Source organism: Cuculus canorus, chromosome 2 (genome assembly GCF_017976375.1).
Source record: "Cuculus canorus isolate bCucCan1 chromosome 2, bCucCan1.pri, whole genome shotgun sequence".
Classification (NCBI taxonomy): Eukaryota; Metazoa; Chordata; class Aves; order Cuculiformes; family Cuculidae; genus Cuculus; species Cuculus canorus.
This window is the reverse complement of record NC_071402.1, coordinates 162,052,831-162,061,334: the sequence shown is the minus strand read 5'-3', so window position 1 is coordinate 162,061,334 and position 8,504 is coordinate 162,052,831. Positions and strand designations below refer to the sequence as shown.

Below are 8,504 nucleotides of genomic sequence, written 5' to 3'. Positions count from 1 at the left end.
ACCTTAGTAGGAGTGTCTTGTTCTCTGTCCTGCAATTCCCCTTCTGGGGGCACAAAGGGGGTTTCTCCCTTCCCAGGGGCTGGGGAGGAGATGACATTTGCTCCTTCCTGTCACTGTTCTGTCCTCCCTGGAAGGCTTCAGTCAGACCCAAGACATTGCCCGGAGGCCTGGGAAGGCCTGGGCTGATGCACTCACTCCTCCAGAATCCATTCCTCCGCTCTCAGGATTCAGCCCCCCTCGCTGCCTGCGCTGCCGGGACAGGGAGAGGGTGGCCGTGCCCAGGACCCGCCTGGCCCGGTTCCCTCTGCAGGAGGATGCAGGGCAGCTGCCTGTGCCCCTGCATCCCTGGGCAGCTCCGAGCCCCCTCAGGACCCCGAGTGCCATTGAACCCCCAGGCGAGGGAACGGAACGGTGACACCTCCCTGGTGGCAGTGGTGGCAGCTCCAGGTGGCAGTGGTGGCAGCTCCAGGTGGCAGCGGTGGCAGTTCCAGGGGCAGTGGTGGCAGTTTCCCAGTGGCAGTGGTGGCAGCTCCAGGGGCAGTGGTGGCAGTTTCTCAGTGGCAGTGGTGGCAGTTCCAGGGGCAGTGGTGGCAGTTTCCCGGTGGCAGTGGTGGCAGCTCCAGGGGGCAGTGGTGGCAGTTCCAGGTGGCAGTGGTGGCAGTTTCCCGGTGGCAGTGGTGGCAGCTCCAGGTGGCAGTGGTGGCAGTTCCAGGGGGCAGTGGTGGCAGTTTCCCAGTGGCAGTGGTGGCAGTTCCAGGGGCAGTGGTGGCAGTTCCAGGGGCAGTGGTGGCAGTTTCCCACTGGCAGTGGTGTCAGCGGTGGCAGTTTCCCAGTGGCAGTAGTGGCAGTTCCAGGTGGCAGTGGTGGCAGTGGTGGCAGTTTCTCAGTGGCAGTGGTGGCAGCTCCAGGGGGCAGTGGTGGCAGTGGTGGCAGTTTCCCAGTGGCAGTGGTGGCAGTTTCCCAGTGGCAGTGGTGGCAGCTCCAGGGGGCAGTGGTGGCAGTTTCCCAGTGGCAGTGGTGGCAGTTTCCCAGTGGCAGTGGTGGCAGCGGTGGCAGTTTCCCGGTGGCAGTGGTGGGAGTTTCCCAGTGGCAGTGGTGGCAGTTCCAGGTGGCAGTGGTGGCAGTTTCCCAGTGGCAGTGGTGGCAGCTCCAGGTGGCAGTGGTGGCAGTTTCCCAGTGGCAGTGGTGGCAGCTCCAGGGGGCAGCGGTGGCAGTTTCCCAGTGGCAGTGGTGGCAGCTCCAGGTGGCAGTGGTGGCAGTTTCCCAGTGGCAGTGGTGGCAGCTCCAGGGGCAGCGGTGGCAGTTTCCTGGTGGCAGTGGTGGCAGCTCCAGGGGCAGTGGTGGCAGTTTCCCAGTGGCAGTGGTGGCAGCGGTGGCAGTTTCCTGGTGGCAGTGGTGGCAGCTCCAGGGGCAGTGGTGGCAGTTTCCCAGTGGCAGTGGTGGCAGTTCCAGGGGGCAGTGGTGGCAGTTTCCCAGTGGCAGTGGTGGCATTTCCCAGTGGCAGTGGTGGCAGTTTCCCAGTGGCAGTGGTGGCAGTTCCAGGGGGCAGTGGTGGCAGTTTCCCAGTGGCAGTGGTGGCAGCGGTGGCAGTTCCAGGTGGCAGTGGTGGCAGTTTCCCAGTGGCAGTGGTGGCAGTTTCCCAGTGGCAGTGGTGGCAGCTCCAGTGGCAGTGGTGGCAGTTTCCCAGGGGCAGTGGTGGCAGCTCCAGTGGCAGTGGTGGCAGTTTCCCAGGGGCAGTGGTGGCAGCTCCAGGGGCAGTGGTGGCAGTTTCCCAGTGGCAGCAGTGGCAGTTTCCCGGTGGCAGTGGTGGCGCTGGGGATGGAGGGACGAGGGCGGCTGCGGGCAGCGGTGGGGACTGGCCGGGTTCGGGGGGCTCGGGTTCATTTTCCCAGCAGCCGGGAGGGGAGGCACCCAGAGAAGCCGGGCCAAGGGCGAGTCGGCTCTGGCATCATCCTCCTGACACCAAAAACGCCGGAAAATAAACTCCCGGAGACTCGTTTGGAGTTTGAGAAAGCAAGCACCCTTCCTCTGGCCTGGGCACCCGAGGGAGCGATCTCCATCAGTCACGGGCAGCCGGGCAAGAGCTGTTACAAGAGATATTCCCCACTTACACCCAGATAGCTAAATTTTCCCAGAAATCCTAGGCATCTTCTCTTACTTTCCAAGGTCTAATTCTAATGTTGTTATGAAAAGTCGCAGGAGTCAAACCTCTTGCTAATGTGGAGCTGGCTCCAGCTCGGCTTGACCTTTGGTTTGAGATAGACACAAACTCCAAACAGAGGTGATTCCAGGAGCAGAGATATCTGTTCTGCACACATCGTACTGAACACAAAGTGTTATCACCTTCACGGCATGAACAGTGTGTGGGAAAACGCTGCTTGAAAGAAAACATGGTCTCAGAGGGCCGTTGTGTCTAACAGTCAAAAGTTACAATTCCTTAGATGAAACTTTATCTAAAATCCAAAATATTCCATTTTTTTACAGTAGTAACTCCTTCTCGTATCGGTCTGACGCTCAACATGGTTGATGCCAGGGGTGGGACAGGGAAGCTTCTCACCCAGACGCTGCTGCAATGAAATCTGAGAAGACTCTCTCCCACACACACACACCATGACAGCCCCACACACCCCCACGTCCCAATGTCCCCGTGTCCCCAGACCCCTTTACCTCTGACCAATCCCCATGTCCCCAGCCCTCTGTCCCCATATACCCTCACGCCCTCATCCCTGTGTCGGGGAGCCGAGAGGCTGGGGACCCGGGCGATGCCCAGGGGACCCAGAAATACCCTGGAGACCCTGCAAATACCTTCAGCACCAAGAAGCTTTATCTTCACTGTCCAGGTGGAAAAAGAAAGCAGCATCTTCCCCTCTGTCCCGTAAGCCATGCTGATCACATTGGGACACGGGTCTTGCGTTTCCCCTGCCCTGGCAGCCACTCCTGCGCTCACGGCTCTCCCGCAGCAGCTGCCGGCACCGCAGGGCCCAGCACAGCATGGAAGGGGTGACAACGATGAACCCCCTTGACTCGTGGACTCAAACTTCACAACTCAGGGGAGTTATAAAGCAGGTGTGTTTTATTGTCAGCTGGGGCGCAAGGGGCAATCTCTCCTAGGTTGCACACAGCATTGTCTAACAAGCAGCTATTTATAGTGTAAAGACATACATATTCCTTAACGTGGGCTAGGCTATTAAAATTAGTTCGCTAAAAGGGCATTACTATTACAATTATTTCCAGTATTCCATCACCATAAGTCCACTCTTTGCCTTAGCTGAGTTGGCTGTGTTCCAAACCGCAGGAACGCTTAGCCTTGGACAGTCTCCTTTTTCACTGAAGCACAGCCACACGGCTTCTGCCTGGGCCCCCAGCGTTCCTGATAACCTGTCCATGTCTTGAGAAATGCCTTCAATTCTTGTTCCTGAGTACCTCAGTTGGTTAACCCCTTCATTCCCTGCTTCACCCTGACCAACGAGCGCTATGCCAGCTGCTCAGGGTGTCCCCAGGGAGCAGCTCAGGAGGATCCAGCCCACACTCCTGAGGATGTTCTCAAACCACAGGTGGTGGTGGAGAGGACCATGGCTGCCTGTCACTGCTGGCTCAAGTCATCACTCTGGGTGTCCCCACACAGCCACCCCTGCAGCAGAGCCCCCAGTGCCCCACAGGACCCTCAGCAACAGTTTCAGGGGGCACCGCGTTGCAGAGGAAGCCGCAGGCTGTGGGTGCTGGGGGTGCACTGGTGAGCCAGCACAGCTCCCTCTTCCTTAAAGTGCTTCTTGCAGCTGCTGCACTGGAAGGACTTGGCCTCTGTCTGCTCCCCTGCCAGGGACAAACACTCCTCCTCCCGTTGGTCACCCTCCGGCATCCCCTCCAGGCCCTGATGCACCCGCCGGTGTTTCTTCAGGTCATACTTCCACTTGTAGGTCTTGCCACACTCGTCACACTTGTAGGGTTTCTGGCTGGTGTGGAAGGGCTGGTGCTTGATCAGAGCACCCTTCTCTCTGAAGCTCTTGCCGCACTCCATGCAGAGGAAGGGGCGCTCACCCGTGTGGATGCGCTGGTGGCTGATCAGGGTGCTCTTCATGTTGAAGCTCTTGCCGCAGTCGGCACAGGCGAACGGGCGCTCGCCGGTGTGGATGCGCTGGTGTCTGTTCAGGGCACCCTTCTGGCTGAAGGCTTTGCCACAGTCAGCACAGGCAAAGGGCAGCTCACCCATGTGGATGCGCTGGTGGCTGATCAGGGCGTCCTTCTGGCTGAAGCCTTTGCTGCAGTCGGTGCAGGCGAATGGCAACTCGGTGGTGTGGATGCGCTGGTGGGCGATCAGGGAGCTCTTCCGACTGAAGCTCTTCCCACAGTCGGTGCAGGCAAAGGGACGCTCGCCCGTGTGGACGCGCTGGTGTTTGATCAGGTTGCCCTTCTGGCTAAAGGTGTCTCCGCACTCGACGCACATGAAGGGGTGCTCGCCGGTGTGGATGCGCTGGTGGGTGACCAGGTGTTGCTTGCGGCTGAAGCGGTGGTTGCAGTGGCTGCAGGCAAAGGGGCGCTCACCAGTGTGGATGCGCTGGTGGGTGATCAGGGAGCCCTTACGGGTGAAGCTCTTGCCGCAGGCGGTGCAGGAGAAGGGGTGCTCGCCTGGGGGGCTCCGGTCGTGGATGGCCAAAGCACTCGGGCTCCTGAAGCTCTCGCTGCTCTCGCTGTGGGTGGCTGGGGTCTTCTCCAGCGGCTGGGGGGCCTGGCCAAGATGAGGGTGAGGGTGCCCTTCTGGGCGCTCCGGTCTCCTGCTCAGCCGTCTGCGGGATGAGCCCCCCAAACCCCCGCTGCTGGAACCCCCTCCAGCGGAGCCCCGGGACCCACCCGGCACAGGGTTGCGGTGCCCCCGCGGTGCCCCGGGGGGTATTGGCTCGCACGGCGTCTCTCCTCGCTCCAGCTCGAGGACCGTCCCCCCCGTCCGGGGCACAGCGAGCAGCAGCCTCTGCCGCCCTGCGGGGGTGGCAGCGCCGGCCCCGGCCCCCCCAGCGCCAGCATCTCCCCCCGCGAGGCGAGCGTCTCGGGGGTGTCCAGCATCACCCGCCGGTAGAGCCGCCGCTGCCAGCCCGGAGGAGGGGCTGTGCCCGCCTGGAGCCCGGGCTGCGGGGTCCCAGCGCCCCGCGGGGAGGCGGAGCCCAACGGGAGACGCCAATTCCGCCACGGAAACGGTTCGTCGCGTCCGTTCTCGTCGGCGGCGGAGCTGCGGGCGGAGGGGGCGGCGAGAAGGGAGGGGAGGGCTCTGTCCGTGCTTCGGGCTGCAGATGGCGGGGCCGTTCGAGGAGGTGGCCGTCTACTTCTCCCGCCAGGAGTGGGCAGAGCTGGCGGGCTGGCAGCGGCGGCTCTACCGGGAGGTGATGCTGGACACCTACGGAATGCTCGCCTCGCTGGGTGAGATGCCGGGGATGGGGGTGCCGGGGATGGAGGTGCCGGGATGGGGGTGCGGGGGATGGGGGTGCGGGGATGGGGGTGCCGGGGATGGGGATGCGGGGGATGGGGGTGCGGGGGATGGGGGTGCGGGGGATGGGGGTGCCGGGATAGGGGTGCTGCGGATGAGGGTGCCGGGAATGAGGGTGCTGGGGATGGGAGTGCCGGGGATGGGGGTGCAGGAGATGGGAGTGTCGGGGATGGGGGTGCCGGGGATGGGGGTGCTGGGGATGGGAGTGCCGGGGATGGAGGTGCTGGGGATGGGGCTGCTGCGGATGAGGGTGCTGGGGATGGGGGTGCAGGGGATGAGGGTGCCGGGGATGCGGGTGCCGGCGATGGGGGTTCCGGGGATGGGGGTGCTGGGAATGAGGGTGCTGGGGATGGGAGTGTCGGGGATGGGGGTGCTGGGGATGGGGGTGCTGCGGATGAGGGTGGCGGGGATGGGGGTGCAGGGGATGGGGGTGCCGGGGATGGGGATGCCGGGAATGGAGGTGCAGGGGATGGGGGTGCAGGGGATGAGGGTGCAGGGGATGGGGGTGCGGGGATGGGGGTGCTGGGTGAGGACTCTCTGCGGCTCTGCCAGTCTGGGCTCCACAGCACCTGGGCTGGAACAGACTTTGCCAGTGGGAAAGGACCTCCGAGGCTGACCCGGTGCGAGTGCCTCCACTCTTCGGGGCTGAGCAGCAGTTAAAGCCCGGCATTGCGATCATTGGCCAAAGGCCTCTGCAACCCTGCCTGGCTTGGGGCATCGAGCGGCTCTGCGGGAAGCCTGTGCCAGGGTTTGAGCACCCTCGGGAAAGAAATGCTTCCTTGTGTTCGGTCTCAACCTGTCCTGGTGCAGATTTGAGCCCTCGGCGGGTGTCCTGTGTGCAGGAGAGCGGCCGAGGTGATGCAGGCGAGGCGAGAGGAGGCTGTAGGCGCAGGGAAGAGGGGGATGAATTGTAGCTGGGCAGGGTCAGGAGAGAGGAGGGGAGTGGGGGGAGATGCTGGGCCTGCCCGGGCTGTGGGTGTCGGGGCTGTGGGTGCTGGGACTGGGGCTGCCGGGGCTTGGAGTGCTGGGGCTGGGGATGCTGCAGCTGCTGGGGGTGCCAGGGCTGGGGTGCTAGGGGCTGGGGGTGCCGTGGTGAGGTGCTGGGGCTGGGGGTGCTGGGTCCAGTGCTGCCATCCTGACAGTGTGGGTGAAGGTGCTTCTCTCTCTGCCCCGGACAGTCTGGGATCAAGCCTGAGATCATCTGCAACCTGGAGCAAGGAGAGACGCTGTGCGTGCCAGACCCCCCGGCCGTGACGGAGGCACTGGAGCCCTGTGCCAGGCGGGCCCTGGGGGTCCATTGGAGGCGTGGAGGGTTCCACCAGCAGGCATTTGGGGGGATCATCCCGAGGTGAACCAGCTGGGAGTCGGGGAGGCCCAGAAGGACACCCTCACCCTCATCTTGACCCGGTCCCCCAGCAGATCCACATAGGCGAGCGTCCGTTCAGCTGCACTGACTGCGGCACGAGCTTCCGCCTGCAGGACAACCTGATCGCCCATCAGCACATCCACATGGGTGAGCGCCCATTTCACTGTGCTGACTGTGGCAAGAGATTTGTTGGAAGCATCATCTGGTGGCCCACCAGCGTATCCATGCTGGTGAAGGCCCCTTTCCCTGTACCAGCTGCAGGAAGAGCTTCAGCCAGGAGACCACCCATCAGCGCATCCGCAAAGGTGAGTGCCCATTTCACTGTGCTGACTGTGGCAAGAGCTTCAGCTTGAAGCAAACCCTGATCGCCCACCAACGCATCCACACCAGCGAGCACTCCTTCACCTGTGCCAGCTATGGTCAGAAATTCCACTGGAAGAACGCCCTGATCCACACTGATGAGCACATCCACACCAGCACATCCACACCGATGAGCGTCCTTTTGCCTACACTGAATGCAACAAGAGATTCCTTGAGAAGGCTGCCCTGAGCCACCACCAGCGCACCCATACCAACGAGAAGCTCTTCGCCCGTATGGAGTGTGGCAAGAGCTTCTATTACAAATGCAGTCTCATCAGACATCGCCGCATCCACACCAGCAAGCGCCCCTTTGCCTGCGCCAACTGCAGCAAGAGCTTCATCCAGAAGGGTGCCCTGATCAAGCACCAGCGCATCCACACTGTCGAGAAGCCTTACAAGTGTGGTGAGTGTAGCAAGACCTTCAGCCAGAAGTGATGAGCGAAAGCGGACAGGGAGGGGTTGGGAAGCTAAGGACTTAGAAGGATTTAGTTCGTTGTAAATGTAAGCTAACACCATATGAGGAAAAATATAGTTCACCGCCACCCATACTGTTTGCCTTGAAGACCCTGAAAGTTGATAACGAAGGAGCCAGCTAGCAGAAGTGTAGTGATAAGCGGGCACTGGAATGCAGAAATCTGTCTGCGCTTGGTTCAGTAGTTTGTAAACAACCAGAAGGAACTGTGGCTGCACACAATTCAAGGAGAAAAAACTTTTTTTTTATCCTGAGGAAGACTTCTACTTCATCCCTGAGACCCCGGCCCGCAACCACCAGGAGGTGGGCAAGATTGGAGTGAACCTTCCAGAATTAATTACAATACGAAGTGGGGATAGGTAATGAATATGTATTAGACGATTACGTATCTCTCTATCTGTGCACTAAAAATAAACCACTTCTTGAACGATAGGGTGTGTGAGTTTGGGCAGAGTTATCTCCCTCACACCCACCGGTGTGAATGAACATACCTGCTTTATAACTCATTTCTGGGTTATAGGGTTGGATTCTGCAAAACAGAAGCAGCCACTGAAGAAACAAAGATGTTCCATCCAAAAACGGAACAAAGATGGAACACAGATGGAACAAAGACGGAACAAAGCTGTAGCAGCTGAAGCAGGAGTTGGGGTTATTTTTCCTCCAGAAGGTCCAACAAAGGCAGAGGCGACTGAGCAAAAAGGCCTCCCTTCCTCCGGGGGAAGAGAAGCGCAGCCCATCGCCCCCTCCGTCGGGTCAGGGGGTTCTTTAATTCCTCCTCCCCAACAAAAGGGGGTCCGGGGGCCAATTTCGCCTCTTGCAAACTCCTGGGT

The 8,504-nt window shown here is 60.9% G+C and overlaps 1 long non-coding RNA gene and 1 pseudogene across 1 annotated transcript; one reads left to right on the top strand and one right to left on the bottom strand.

Annotated features, from left to right (window-relative positions):
- The window catches only part of LOC128851215 (zinc finger protein 271-like), a 31,801-nt pseudogene that overhangs the window by 10,523 nt on the left and 12,774 nt on the right, over positions 1-8,504 (bottom strand).
- On the top strand, positions 4,898-7,438 carry LOC128851221 (uncharacterized). Its single transcript, XR_008448489.1, has 3 exons — positions 4,898-5,409; positions 6,655-7,147; positions 7,233-7,438. It is a non-coding gene; the product is annotated as an uncharacterized LOC128851221 (long non-coding RNA).